This window comes from Anabrus simplex, chromosome 4, assembly GCF_040414725.1.
Source record: "Anabrus simplex isolate iqAnaSimp1 chromosome 4, ASM4041472v1, whole genome shotgun sequence".
NCBI classification, from domain to species: domain Eukaryota; kingdom Metazoa; phylum Arthropoda; class Insecta; order Orthoptera; family Tettigoniidae; genus Anabrus; species Anabrus simplex.
Genome location: NC_090268.1, coordinates 273,304,613 through 273,318,966, shown reverse-complemented (window position 1 = coordinate 273,318,966; position 14,354 = coordinate 273,304,613).

The following is a 14,354-nucleotide window of genomic DNA, read 5'->3' as shown; positions in this document are numbered from 1 at the left end:
AACAAGCATCATCATCATCATCAAAAACAACACAAGTATACAGTATATAGCCTGTACATTATAACGCACTTTTATGCACTAACTTGATAAGACACATTCGTGTAGTAATCGTTAATGGATATAAGTACATAAATTAATAAAAAATATTGAATTGGGAGTTGATCACGGGACGAAAATTTATAAAACCGCGGTGATAGCCGCTGCACCACCACGTCCGTTTAACTTGTTACGCGCTAAACGCACCTAAGGCACGTCGGAAACTTCAACCTCATTTTCTTGGAAACGGCCGAGTGTCTACAGAAAAGTAGCATATTTCGAACCCTCCTTCACTGAGCGAAGTTTCTGTGAAATCGGCCTGTTGTTCTTAGGGGGTTCCCCGCGTTAGTCTATAAACAGCTAATATCGTACAGTCCTGGGTCGATAACCTCGATATTCGATATTACAATACCTTCAATGCTGGATGTTTTGACCCCTCTTCACCAAGGAGCTAAATCCGTTGGAGTTCTTCAATTATATACTACTCAAAAACAGTTTGGAGCTTTGAGGGATAAAAACACGTTAAGTGATAGGGTGTGTAGACCTGTTGAACGTGTTAGAGAGCACTGTATACACACAAGTAATTACATTGCTTGTTTATAATACAGCAGATGTCGCTACTTACGGTCATTGTTAAACAGGCCGGGGGGGGCTACGCTTTTAAAAGCCATGTATTTGATCAAGATCAGACTAAGGCTTATGGATAAGCAAGGTAAAGCGTTGTTGATAAACTGAAAAGTGCCCACCACAGCGGATTTACGTCGGCAACGGGAGCTTTCCGTACAAGTCCCATTGCTAGCCTGCAGGCTACATCTGGTATGCCGCCTTTACACCTGAGGCGCCATAAAATGCTGTTGTCCTATCCTGAAAATTTGCGACGGAAGATATTTCACCCAACCTACACCTGTGTATTCCCAAATGAAAATTGTCGGCTGTATGCTTCATATCCGCGAGCAACGCAGCCGATTGGTATATAATTTAGGTAGGTCCTTACCGGCTTGCCGGCGGACTTGAGCGACATACAAAAGCTCTCGCTGACCAAACACACACAATACCCTCTTTCAAGTTGTGAGTGTTACCAGAGAAAGTCAAGGTAACAACTTATCGTTACGATGTGAGGCCGTACATCCCGCATCTTATGCGATGCTATCAATGCCAGCGATTTTGACATATGGTATCTCGCTGTTCGAATCAGTCTATTTGTGGTACATGTGGACGAGTAGCTCACGGCGCGAAGGAGTGCACAACTCCATACAAGTGCACTAACTGCTGCGGTTTTCGTTCTCCTCGGGATCAGAACTGTCCTACATATCTGAGTGAGAAGAAGATCCAGGAGATCAAGACCCTGGATGGTCTTTCCTACCAGGAAGCGCGCCGTAAGTATAATTTCACCAATACCCTTGCCCGCACACTCGACTACAGCATGATAGCTCAGAGTCTTCCAGGTTCGTCATTTTCGACATCGTCACCTGTGCTGATCGCTGCACCCAAGGCGACTGTTGCTCCTCAGAGCAACGTCGGAGAGAGTAAAAGGTCGAACGGGGCGACTATCCCACATTCGACCAACCACAAGTCTGTGCCGGCTGGCAGTTCCCAGCCGGCACAGCAAGAGGGGAAGGCTAAGTCTCCCCTCCCTGAGAGGTCGGCGAAAGCCTTGCCCCAGAGGCGGTGGCGTCATCGTCGACCAGGGCTGGGAAACCATCTCCAAGCCCGTCTAAACCAGAAAAGAGGAAGGCGGCGATGAAGAGCGCCCTTGCTGAGGGCTCTCACACTTCCCCTGCGAAGGAGAAGTCATGTCCCCATCTGGGGGGTATGAGTCTGCACAGGAGGTACACCTGCTCCCAAATCTGCGCGCTCTCCTCGAGGAGACAAGCTTGCCCCCGAAAAGCGTCGAAGTTCTGGGCGGCATCCCCGCCTCTGTTGATGACGGGATGGATGTCGCGCTGTCCTCTACATCTACGGATGTATATGTTGATAGTGTTTAGGATTGCGAGCATTTTTTCGCTCATAACCTAACACTCCTTTCATAGTCCACACACCTAAAGATTATGACAGGCATCTTGCTGAGTTATATCAGCTAATTAGTGAGTAGCAGATTAGAGCAGATGTAGGATGCAATAGTTACACAGAGATGAATCAGCTTCCACCTCCCTTAATCTTGCTTGGCGCGTTTAACGCCCTTCAACCCATATGGGGCTCTAAGACGACTTTCCCCAGGGGACGAGAGCTGGAAAGATTGGTATCAGAGCTGGATTTATGTATTTTGAACACAGGGGAACCAACTCATTTTAGTGTACGTTACGGAACATACTCTCCCATAGACATAAGTCTATGCAGCCAAAAGTTGGTTGCGCTGTTTCGGTGGAATACACACGATGATCTCTGTGACAGTGACCATTTTCACATCATCCTTACTTTGTTGAAACATAAATCCGTCGAGGCTCCCCCTCGACGGATACTTAAACATGCTGATTGGCCAAAGTACACATCACTAACTGTCTTTAACGATTATATCATTCCTGGGTGGAACTATAAAATAGCAGCAGCTATCAAAGAACGCCGTCGCGCACATAAGCGGTACCGTAGAGAGCCTACTGTGGCCAACTTGGTTACATTTAAGAAACTCCGCGCTCAGGCGCGCGTTCTTATTCGAAAAAGCAAGAACGTTTCACGGAAGAGATATGTGTCGTCTATGAAGCCCCATACTCCAACATCTCAAGTGTGGAATAAGCTTCGACGTATTTCGGGTATCCAAGGATCATCTTCTGTACCGGAAATTTCCATTGCAGGCAACATCGTCACTGAACCACTCTCGATTGCTAAACATCTAGCTAGTCATTTCGTGGATGTGTCTGGTCCCGGGAATTACCACCGTGATTTCCTCACTCTGAAATGGGAGGCAGAACGACATCACCTCAGTTTTGCCACTCAGGATTCAGAGGACTACAACGTGACTTTACGGAGAGGGAACTGCGCAGCGCATTAGCACTTTGTAAGGACACTTCTCCTGGACCAGAGAACATCCATAACCAGATGTTGAAACACCTTAGTGATGACAATTTTCTATATCTCCTTCGTATGTTCAACAGAATCTGGATAGAGGGTGATTTTCGGTGTCAGTGGCGGCAGGGCATTGTCATTCCAGTCCTCAAGCCTTACAAAGATCCTATGTATGCAGGAAGTTACAGAACTATTTGTCTTAAAAGCTGCCTGTGTAAGCTATTTGAGAGGATGTTAAATCGCCGACTTGTGTGGTGTCTGGAGAAACAAGGACTCTTGTCCGAGTACCTATGTGCTTTTCGAGCCGCTCGATCCACCACTGACCACTTGGTACGCCCGGAGATCACTATCCAGGATGCGTTTCTCTGCAAAAAGCATTTGGTAGCTATTTTCTTTGACTTAGAGAAGGCCTACGACACCACATGGCGATATGTTATCCTTTCAGTCCTGCATCAATGGAGATTCCGAGGTAACTTGTCGGTATTTATTGCCAATTTTTTGTCCCTCCGTCGATTCCGTGTCCGAGTTCAAGAAAATGGAGTTCCACAGGGATCGGTTCTTAGTGTCACTCTGTTCGCGATTGCCATAAAAGGTATTGTTGCTACTGCAAGTTCAGCAGTACCACGAACCGGCTACGCAGGCGTAGCAGGGGGAGGGGTGATACTCCCACGTGGCGCGTCCCAGGTGGCGGATAGGGGGGTCCTAACCGGCTTGCCGGCGGACTTGTGGGAAATAAAATACCTCTCGCGGACCAAACACACACCCCCTGTGGGTGGGGGAGGCTGACGAATAATACACCCACGGTATCCCCTGCCTGTCGTGCGAGGCGACTAAAAGGGGCGACCAAGGGATGAATGAATTAGAACCATGAAACTACTCTTGATTCGTACCATCATGCGGGGAACACCATGGGTTGCTTGTACTTGCGAGTAGTATCACTAACATGGTACGACATATGTTTGTGATTCGTTGCAGTAAACAGCCTGGCCTGGTGGATTCCAGTACCCGTGCGTTGTACCCATGTGGGCAACACCGCGGGTCTGGGCGTAGCCTGTGAGTTGTACCACTATATGGGCGACACCGTGGGTCTGCGTTGCCTGTGATTAGTACTCACTATGTGTGGAACACCACGGGGCCCTTGGGACCGGCACCCGTGACTAGTACCGTAGGTGAGGAAACTCATCGGTTTGCGTTGGCTGTAAGTGGCGCCCTTGTGTGCGAAACACCATAGGTCTGCGTTACCTGTACGAAGTACAGTACTTGTGAGTAGTACCATCTTTTGTGGAACACCGTGAGTCTTCGCTACTTCTGATTAATACCCCAACATGACACATACCATGGTTCTATTTTACTCGCGACATGTACCATTCTGTGGGGCCTTAGACGTGTATTTTGCACCCCCTTTAGACACCAAGCATCTTTGTGCTTTATAAGTGGTTCCTTGGTCGGTAATAATGTTATTTTCGTTCTCTATTGAATCCGATCCACTGGTTTTTGTTTTTGTTTGTTTTGTGTTTTGTTGGGTTCCTGTCCATCCATTCATTCTTCATGACATTTTTTATTTTTATTTTGGTCAGTGGATGCCTTTGTAATTTTTGTTCTCTCATTTCGTACCATTAGGGGCCGATGACCTTCGATGTTAGGCCCCTTAAAACAACAAGCATCATCATCATCAGTTCAGCAGTAATACCGTCGCTGTATCTGGACGATTATTCTCTGCATTATAGCTCACGCAGTATGGCAGTCGCAGAGCGACAATTACCGCCAGCTATTAGGAGGGTGGAGCAGTGGACCTTCGAACATGGCTTTCGTTTTTCCACCACAAAGACCTGTGTTGTCCACCTTTGTCGCCAGCGTTCTCTACACCCTCTTCCTGCACTTTATTTAGGAAATGTAGCTATTCCTGCAGTTGACACTTACCGATTTCTTGGGCTCCTTTTCGATAACAAATTTTCGTGGGAGCCACATGTGCGGCAGTTAAAAGTCCAATGCGCTAAGAAGCTGAATATCATTAAGTTCCTTAGCAGCACTTATTGGGGTGGGGTGGGGGGGTGACCGCACAGTGCTCCTACGATTCTATAGGGCACATATTTTATCTCTGCTAGACTATGGCAGTGCAGCATATGGCTCAGCAAGACCAAGCGTTCTTCCGAAGCTTAACGGCATCCACCACGGTGGGGTTAGGTTTGCGACGGGAGCTTTCTGTACAAGCCCCATTGCCAGCCTGCTCGCTGAGTCTGGTGTGCCTGAGGCGCCAGCAACTTCTACTAACGTATGCTGCAAAATTGCGACAGATGCCACTTTCCACGAACCTGCTACGCAGGCGTAGTAGGGGGAGAGGTGATAATCCCACGTGGCGCGTTCCAGTAGGCGGATAGAGGGGTACTAACCGGCTTGCCGGCGGACTTGAGGGAAATAAAATACCTCTCGCGGACCAAACACACTACCCCCTGTGGGTGGGGGAGGCAGACGAATAATACACCCACGGTATCCCCTGCCTGTCGTGAAAGGCGACTAAAAGGGGCGACCAAGGGATGATTGTATTAGAACTATGAAAGTATTTGTAATCAGTACCACAACGCGGAGAACACCAAGGGTAGCTTCTACTTGCGCTTAGTACCACTATATTAGGTACGAATTAGGATTGTGATTAGTAGCACACAGGAGCACCGTGCGGTCGGCTTTGACAGTATCTGTGATTAGTACCACCTTATGAGCAGGACCATGGGATGATAGCTATCATGGTTCTCTCTTGCCTATGATTAGTACCCACTATATAAGGTACACCACGTGATAGCGGAAGGTCCTTGTGGTTAGTAATGTTATGTGATGAACACCATAGGGTTGCGTTCCCTGTAAATGGCGCCGCAATGTGAGAAAAAGCATAGGTCTGTATTATATGTAGAAATTCATAACCTGTGAGTAGTACTATAATGTGTGGAATATCACGAGTCTCTGCTACTTTTAATTAGTACCGCAACATGACAAATACCATGGTTCTACTTTCCTAGCGATAAGTACCGTTATGAGGGGCCGATAACTTGGATTTTGGACTCCCCTTAGACTGCAAGCATCCTTGATTCAGTATTATGCACTAGCAGCAGTCCCTTGGCCAGTAATTCCATTGTTTTTCCGTCAGTTTCTATGAATGTAAGGTATTGCGGGTGGCATCCATATTCATCCATCCATTCATTCTTCGTCCTCATGTTTTGAATTCTGGTCAGTGGAGAATTTTGGGCTTTTAGTTTGTCATTCCATTTCGTCCCATTTCGTACCATTAGGGGCCGATGACCTCGATGTTAGGCCCCTTTAAACAACAATCAACATCATCATCATCAGATGCCACTTCATCCAAGCTATCCTTGCGTGTTCAAGAATGGCAATCGTTTGCTGCACGCTGCTTGTCCTCGTGCGACGCGGCCGCTTGGGATACGCTTGGATAGCAGTTACGAATTATTTGATGTACCTTAAGTTCCATGCCTTGTCAGACAACCTAGTGGGGCACCTCCGTGGGTAGTACGACGACCTGAAATAATCCTGGATTTGCGCACTGGCCCGAAAGGAAACACGGACTCTTCGATTTATCGGGGGCTCTTGCTGTCTGTTGTTGGCCGCTATCTAGGTTCAATCGTCGTCTACACGGATGGTTCAAGGACAAAAACGAAGGTGTGCTGTGCGTTCGTTGTCGACAATAATAGGTTTCTTTTCGCTCTCCCGGGAACCTGTAGTGTGTACACAGCAGAGATCTATGATATCCGGGAAGGTCGGCGGTACGCACTGTACAATGGACGCCGACACTTTCTTGTGTGTACTGACTCCTTGAGCTCGCTACAGTCTATTGATACTTGTTTCTCTCGGCACCCTCTGGTGCAGCGGGTCCAGGACCTGGTGGTTGGGTGTTCGGATTCGGGCACCGGAACCGCGCTTGTGTGGGTCCCACGCCACATGGGTGTAGAGGGAAATGAATTAGCAGATCTGGCTGCCAAGAAAGCAGTTACACTGCTCCCGTTGCCTTTCAAGGTTCCAGCAAGTGATATTCCCACTCAGCTAAGACATCTATTTATGTCCCATTGGGAGAGGGAGTGGCAGGCTATTCCCCTTCCCAATAAGCTGAGAGCGATAAAAAGAACAACGAAGGTATGGAGGACTTTTTTCGGGCTTCTCGGAGAAAGCGGAACCCCCTCCGGTGTGTACTTGGGCTGATCATTTTACAGCGGTACACATCCTTACGGAGTGCGTAGACCTGGTCGATCTGCGCCGTAGTCTAAAACTCCCGCGTACCATCTCACTCATCCTCCGCCACGAACCTGCTACGCAGGCGTAGTAGGGGGAGAGGTGATACTCCCACGTGGCGCGTCCCAGGTGGCGGATAGGGGGTCCTAACCGGCTTGCCGGCGGACTTGAGGGAAATAAAATACCTCTCGTGGACCAAACACACACCCCCTGTGGATTGGGGAGGCTGACGAATGATACACCCACGGTATCCCCTGCCTGTCGTGAGAGGCGACTAAAAGGGGCGACCAAGGGTTGATTGTATTAGAACCATGAAACTACTTGTGATTAGTACCACCACGCGGAGAACAACAAGGGTTGCTTTTACTTGTGCGTAGTACCATTACATTGGGTACGAAATTGGTTTGTGATTAGTAGCACACAGGAGCACCTTGCGGTCGGCTTTTGCAGTACCTGTGATTAGTACCACCATATGGGCAGGACCATGGGATGATAGCTACCATGGTTCTGCCTCGCCTATGATTAGTACCCACTATATGAGGAACACCACGGGATAGGGAGAGGTCCCTGTGGTTAGTACTCTTATGTGATGAACACCATAGGTTTGCGTTGCCTGTAAATGGCGCCGCAAAGTGAGAAAAACATAGGTCTGTATTCTATGTCGGATTTCATAAGCTCTGAGTAGTACAATAGTGTGTGGAATACCGCAAGTCTCTGCTACTATTGATTAGTACCGCAACAGAACAAATACCATGGTTCTACTTTGCTAGCGATCAGTACCGTTATGAGGGGCGATAACTTCGATTTAGGACGCCCTGTTGACTGCACACATAATCGATTGTGTTATGCTATATAGCAGTAGTCCCTTGGTCAGTAATACTATTTTGTCACGTCAGTTTATGTGAATGTGAGACCTTGCGGGTTGCATCCACTGATTGTTTTAAATTCATGTTCATCCATTCATTCTCGTTCTCACGCTTTTGAATTCTGGTCAGTGGAGAATTTTAGACTTTTAATATGTCATTCCATTTCGTCTCATTTCGTACCATTAGGGGCCGATGACCTAGATGTTAGGCTCCTTTAAACAACAATCATCAATCATCATCAATCACTCATCCTCCGAGACGACGAGCCGTCAGCAGACCTCGTCACACGCTTTATGAGGGATAGTGGTCTGTTTTATCGTATGTAATGATGTCCTTTGTGCTAGTGTATTTATGTCAATTGCGCTTTTATCCTATTGACTTCATTTTAGTTTGTGTTGCGTATTTTAATGTGTTATTTTATCGTCTAACGTAAATTATGTATATGTATCTGTACCAGCAGGCAATGCCTTATTCCTTTGCCTCCTGTATTTTCTCTTATTTTATTAGAGAATAAGGCATTGCGAATCAGATCCACTGATTGTTTTAATCTCATACTCATTTTTAATCACCAGTTTTTTAAACTCTAGTCCGCGGATACGTTTTAAAATTTTAACTGTCATACATCATGTCGTCCATCTCGTTCCATTAGGGGCTGATGACCCTCGATGTTAGGCCCCTTAGAACAACAAGCATCATCTTCATGAAAGTTCTTGGAATTGAAACTTCTACGGTGTTTAGAGTTATTTATATATTCTTCCGGGTTGAACCGTGCTGTTGTTTTCTGTACATTCCGCACGGTTCAACCCGGAAGAAGAACTAAACAATGAAATGTCTTTTTCCTAGAAAAAATTAACCATTTCGTCCGTAATTTTAACAGTATTCCAGCAAATGATGCTTTTTTTGTCATTTACTATGTCTTGGGCGGGCCATGTAGGGGAAAAAGTGAAGCAAATCAAAGGAATTTATATGCCCGAGAACCTTAAAAGAGAAAAAAACAAACTGATTTATCTCGTTAACATTGCTGTAATGTTGATGTTCTCTTAACTGGCAGATCCTTTAAGATTTTCGTCGAAACCGCAGCGTCAGACTTTCTGAAGATATAAGAAGGCTGGGGGAGGGTGAGTGTCTGTCATTGCAATGAAAGCTGCCCAGCTCTATTGTGACTGGCAGTAGGCAAATGGGCATGGAATTATAACGGCAACTCCCCAACCTATGTTTGACTGGTAATAGACAATTGGGCCTGCCATTATAATGAAAACTCCCCACCTTGATTGTGACCCACGGTAGGGAAAAGGGGCCTGTCCTTGATATGGAAAACTCCCCAATCCACACTTCACATGAGAAACGACGAATGGCCACCTCCCCGTCGTGTTTCTCGGCTAACGCTAAGAGCCATGCAATTTAATAAAATCTTATTCACCACTTGTGCACTACTTCTCCAAGAATTCTGTATACAATATAGAATTTCGTAGCGATGCACGGGTACGTCATTTTTGGACATATAAATTAATACTTTGCTTAATGGAATCTATTATTTATGTTCCGCGATATCTGTGGAACAGCAGAGGTGAAAGAAGGTGCCGGGATGAATGGGTCTATCTACTGAGTCAAAGTTAATTTAAAATTTAAACCAAGGTTATATTTTCCAGAAAACAGAAATTTGTTAGCTTTTCACTTTAGGGAAATTACAAAGACATAGCAACCTAAAAACAAAACTTAGAAGGATCCAAGGATTTTAAAAATCTTGGGCTACAAGCCCCTAGTTTTTTACAATTTCGAGCTCCTAGCTCAACGCACACATTTGTTCAAGGGCAGAAATCCCCTAATAACATGGAGCACTTGCTCCCACCTTTCATTGTCAAGCCTCCCAGAGGCCTTCTTATAACACTAGAAAAGAGCTGACACGCTCTCAGTTTTTCAAGCCTATTCAAGGCAATATCAGTCTTTACAAGAACTTGCCATCAAGGCACAACTTACACAAATGAAACGGTGGTATCTCGTACCCAACCTATTGGGCCTTAGCAGAAAAAGAACGGTTTAAGTAAATGGCCCGAAACACCAAGTTGACCGAGCTCGATAGCTGCAGTCGCTTAAGTGCGGCCAGTATCCAGTATTCGGGAGATAAGTGGTTCGAACCCCACTGTCGGCAGCCCTGAAGATGGTTTTCTGTGGTTTCCCATTTTCACACCAGGCAAATGCTGGGGCTGTACCTTAATTAAGGCCACGGCCGCTTCCTTCCCAGTCCTAGCCCTTTCCTGACCCATCGTCGCCATAAGACCTATCTGTGTCGGTGCGACGTAAACCCAATAGAAAAAAAAAAAAAAAAAAAAACACCAAGTTGAATGGAGGCGTGTACTTGCACTCCTAAATATGCATTCTTAAAACCTAAAAGGCACTAGGCCAATGAAGCAGGGACTATTCCCAAACTATGGAAGTGGCTCGTATAAGGATAACTTAAGACATAACAGAAAGGAAGAAAACCAATTAAAAAACGTTGTCACCTCAAACCAATATGAAGGGGAATTCGAGAGGGTAAACCACTCTCTATCCCCGAATTACAGTTGCAGATTTTATGAAGTTTTTACATAAGCCGGCAGAAAATTACATTTTTAGAAAAGTAGGTTACATGGTAAAATTTCGGACCTTTCCCGCGGGTTAATCTGCTGAGCTAGCAAGAAATAAAGATATTAAACGGCCATTACCTTGCTGAAGAACTGCTGCCTGATGAAAGAGGCATCTCCCGCCCCCTGCTTCACATACACACACTTAGTTAGATGTTGATCAAATGGCCAAGAGACATGAAAATCCGCATTTTGTAAACCCTCGGGGAAAGTTCGAGACCTTTCATGAATAATCAAGCCACGATCTATTACTTTATTTGCGGATACAAGGTTACACACAAAATCGAAGAAGAAACCTGTGATTGGTTAGAAATTAATTACAGAAATTAGGGGTTGGCTGAATTCAAAACTGGCGGAAAGAAGAGATCAATATTGCTAACCCAAAAATGAATGAACATAATTTAGCAAAGAACAAACTTACGAATACAAAATTTCTTTAAATAAAATTCCTTCACTTCGCACCAGGGTGCATGATGATAGTTTTTATAGTGACATCTTTAGCAGAAAGTCCAAACTTCTCGATAAATGGTAAACAAAACGCGTAGATTTTTGTACAGTACTGGACACTTCAAAATCACCAAGTTAAGGTAGTGACACCTTGTGAGTAAAAGTTTAAGTAGATCTAATTCCAAGTTCTGTGTTTCTCCTGTAGAGTTCAAATTGGCGCAATATATAAATGTGCGACGTAGAGGTGTACCGCCCGGTACAATTTACAAAGGCGAAATATTGACTGGCAGTAGGCAAATAGTCCTTCCATTAAAATGAAAACTGTCTAAGCTGGTCGTCACGTGAGAAACGGCGAGAGCTCCTTGCGGTAAATCTCGGATAAGGCAAAGAGCCATTCTGTTTGATTAAATATGACTACGTGTAAACTTCATTACTTATACAGATCTGTATACAGTGTAGGGTTCCGTAGTGAAGCAGGGGCACATCAGCTAGTACGATATAAAAATTAGTCATTTTTCGAATTGTAAAGTCCAAATTGTGAGGTTCAAATGAATGTTGATATAAAATGAAAGGAAATATCAGGAATGGCAAAACATAGTGTTTCAAGCATATTGTCCCTGTTCAGTGAACATTACCTCCGCTCTCCTGATTTATCGCCTCGTTTTGCTCGTCATTAGAGGATTACTGTTGCTGCTCGGTTAGAAATATCTACCCATTAACCTCTCCATTATGCTGCTCTAAAACAGACTTCACGGTTGGTGTTTAAGTGATAAATTAAACCTAACTGAACTACCCACCTGGTACTTCTGTGCAGTGCATAGCACACTCAATTGGTTGTCATCATAGCTGGGAATAATATGGGGACGTAAAAGCTATGCTACTTGATGTGGATGACACACTCCTTCTGCTAAAATCTTCCGTAATAATGGACATACAGTAAAATTTGTCCACGAAAGAGTAACAGAAATTTAAAGAATTGTGAAATGTAGAAATGAGTTTACTGGTAGTGAGAAAAAATAGCACTTGCAAAAATCTGAGCATATGTGCTGAAGAGATGACCTTGTCTTAAAACAAATAAAGCGAATACTGTCACGAGAGATTAGCCATTTAAAATCTTAATGGAAGAGAATATTAGAAACGAATGGATACGGAAATCCCGCTTGTTGCTGTTCCTTGATGGATGCAGTCATTTTTGCATCTTTCTCTTGTCACATGCCGAAGTAAAGTGTATTTTCAACTGAATTCTCAGTTTTGTTGTAATAAAACAATGACTATAGAGAAGCAGTATCCATTTAAATCTGATATATTACAAATTACGAATGAACCAAAAATGAAATTGTAAAAAAGACATTATGGATCAAGTATTATTGTATTAGGATATCAGGCTACATGGCCTTTGGCCCAGGGAGACTCGGGCTCGAATCCTGGCCTGGTCGGAATTTTAATCTTTATTCGTTAATTCAGATGGCTCGAGGATTGGGTGCGTTTGCCCTATTCATAATAAAAATTTGCCTGTTGATACTGATAAAAAGTCACAGACTACCAAAGGTCTGAAAAAGTATCCCTACGGGAGCACAGGTCACCAAAAGGACGTCACCTAAGAAATATCCCCGTGTGGGGGAATGGCACAAATGAAGTGCGCATCCACGCTATCCGCTGCAACCCCCTGTCGGTATCCCCTGCCTGCCGTAAGAGGCGACTAAAAGGGGCCCCAGGGGCTCTCAACTCGGGAGCGTGGGGTGGCGACCACGGGGCCCTTAGCTGAGTCCTGGCATTCCTTCCACTTACTTGTGCCAGGCTCTCCACATTCACCTATCCTGTCCGACCACCCTTGGTCAACTCTTGTTCTTTTCCGACCCGACAGTGTTAGAGCATTCGATGCCTAGGGAGTCTTTAATTTTCATGCCCTTCGTGACCCATGCCTTTCTTCGTCCGTCATTTCATTTTTCGAAGTGACGGATCCCATCGTTTTTATTTTTAATTTCCCTCTGTTTACCCCCTGTGGGTGGGGGATGCAGACGAAAAATACACCCACGGTAACCCCTGCCTGTCGTGAGAGGCGACCAAAAGGGGCGACCAGGGGATGATTGCATTAGAACCATGAAACTACTTTTGATTAGTACCATCACACGGGGAACAACATGGGTCGCCTTTACTTGCGAGTAATACCACTATAGTAGGTACCCAATAGGTTTGTGATTAGTAGCAGCTGAGAGTGGTTCACTGTGGGTATTCAGTACCCGTCATTAGTACCATTGTGACCACGAACCTGCTACGAAGGCGTAGCAGGGGGAGAGGTGATACTCCCACGTGGCGCGTCCCAGGTGGCAGATAGCGGGGTCCTAACCGGCTTGCCGGCCGACTTGAGGGAAATAAAATACCTCTCGCGGACCAAACACACTACCCCCTGCGGGTGGGGGACGCACATGTAGAATACACCCGCGGTAACCCTGCCTGTCGTATAAGTCGACTAAAAGGGGAGACCTAGGCGCGGACATGGATTGTGGTTTGTTATAATGTGTTGGACCTCCTGTGGATGGGAGGGGTCGAGTACATTCACAGGTAATCCCTGCCTGTCGTAGAAGGCGACTTAAAGGGTCATGTGGCCATGGTCCCCTCTTTATTTTTTTATTATATTTCCGAGGGTCAGATGTAGACCATTCCAAATTCTGATGTGCGTGCTGCCCGGAGATGGGCCTCTTACGTGTGCGATTACGCCCAAAAGCCCGCAACTGTCCACCCAGGACCATTGCGTGGTGGGAGCGCCATGTACCTTGGCAGTGGTATCCGCCTGACAACACAGGTCCCCGCACAGCCGAATGCCAGAAGGACATATTATTATTAATTATTTTTAATTTTTTCTCTATATTTAGTGCTCTGTACACGCTATGGGGTACATGCTATTGCGGGTGACTGGAGGAAGGGAGCCCTAGTGCTCATTGCCTCAGTCATCCCGTATTAGGCATCGTCCAACATCGGACCCCGGGCAGTACCTGCTACGACCAGGTGGGTATTGCCTTGGCTGCTTGGTTCGGCTACAGAGACCCCTGATCGGAGTGGGTGGCATTCGGGGAGGATGCTATCGGGAATGGCTTCCAAACGAAGTCGTCCTTCTCAAGGTGGTCCCCCACCTAAGTCTTTAACTTTTGCT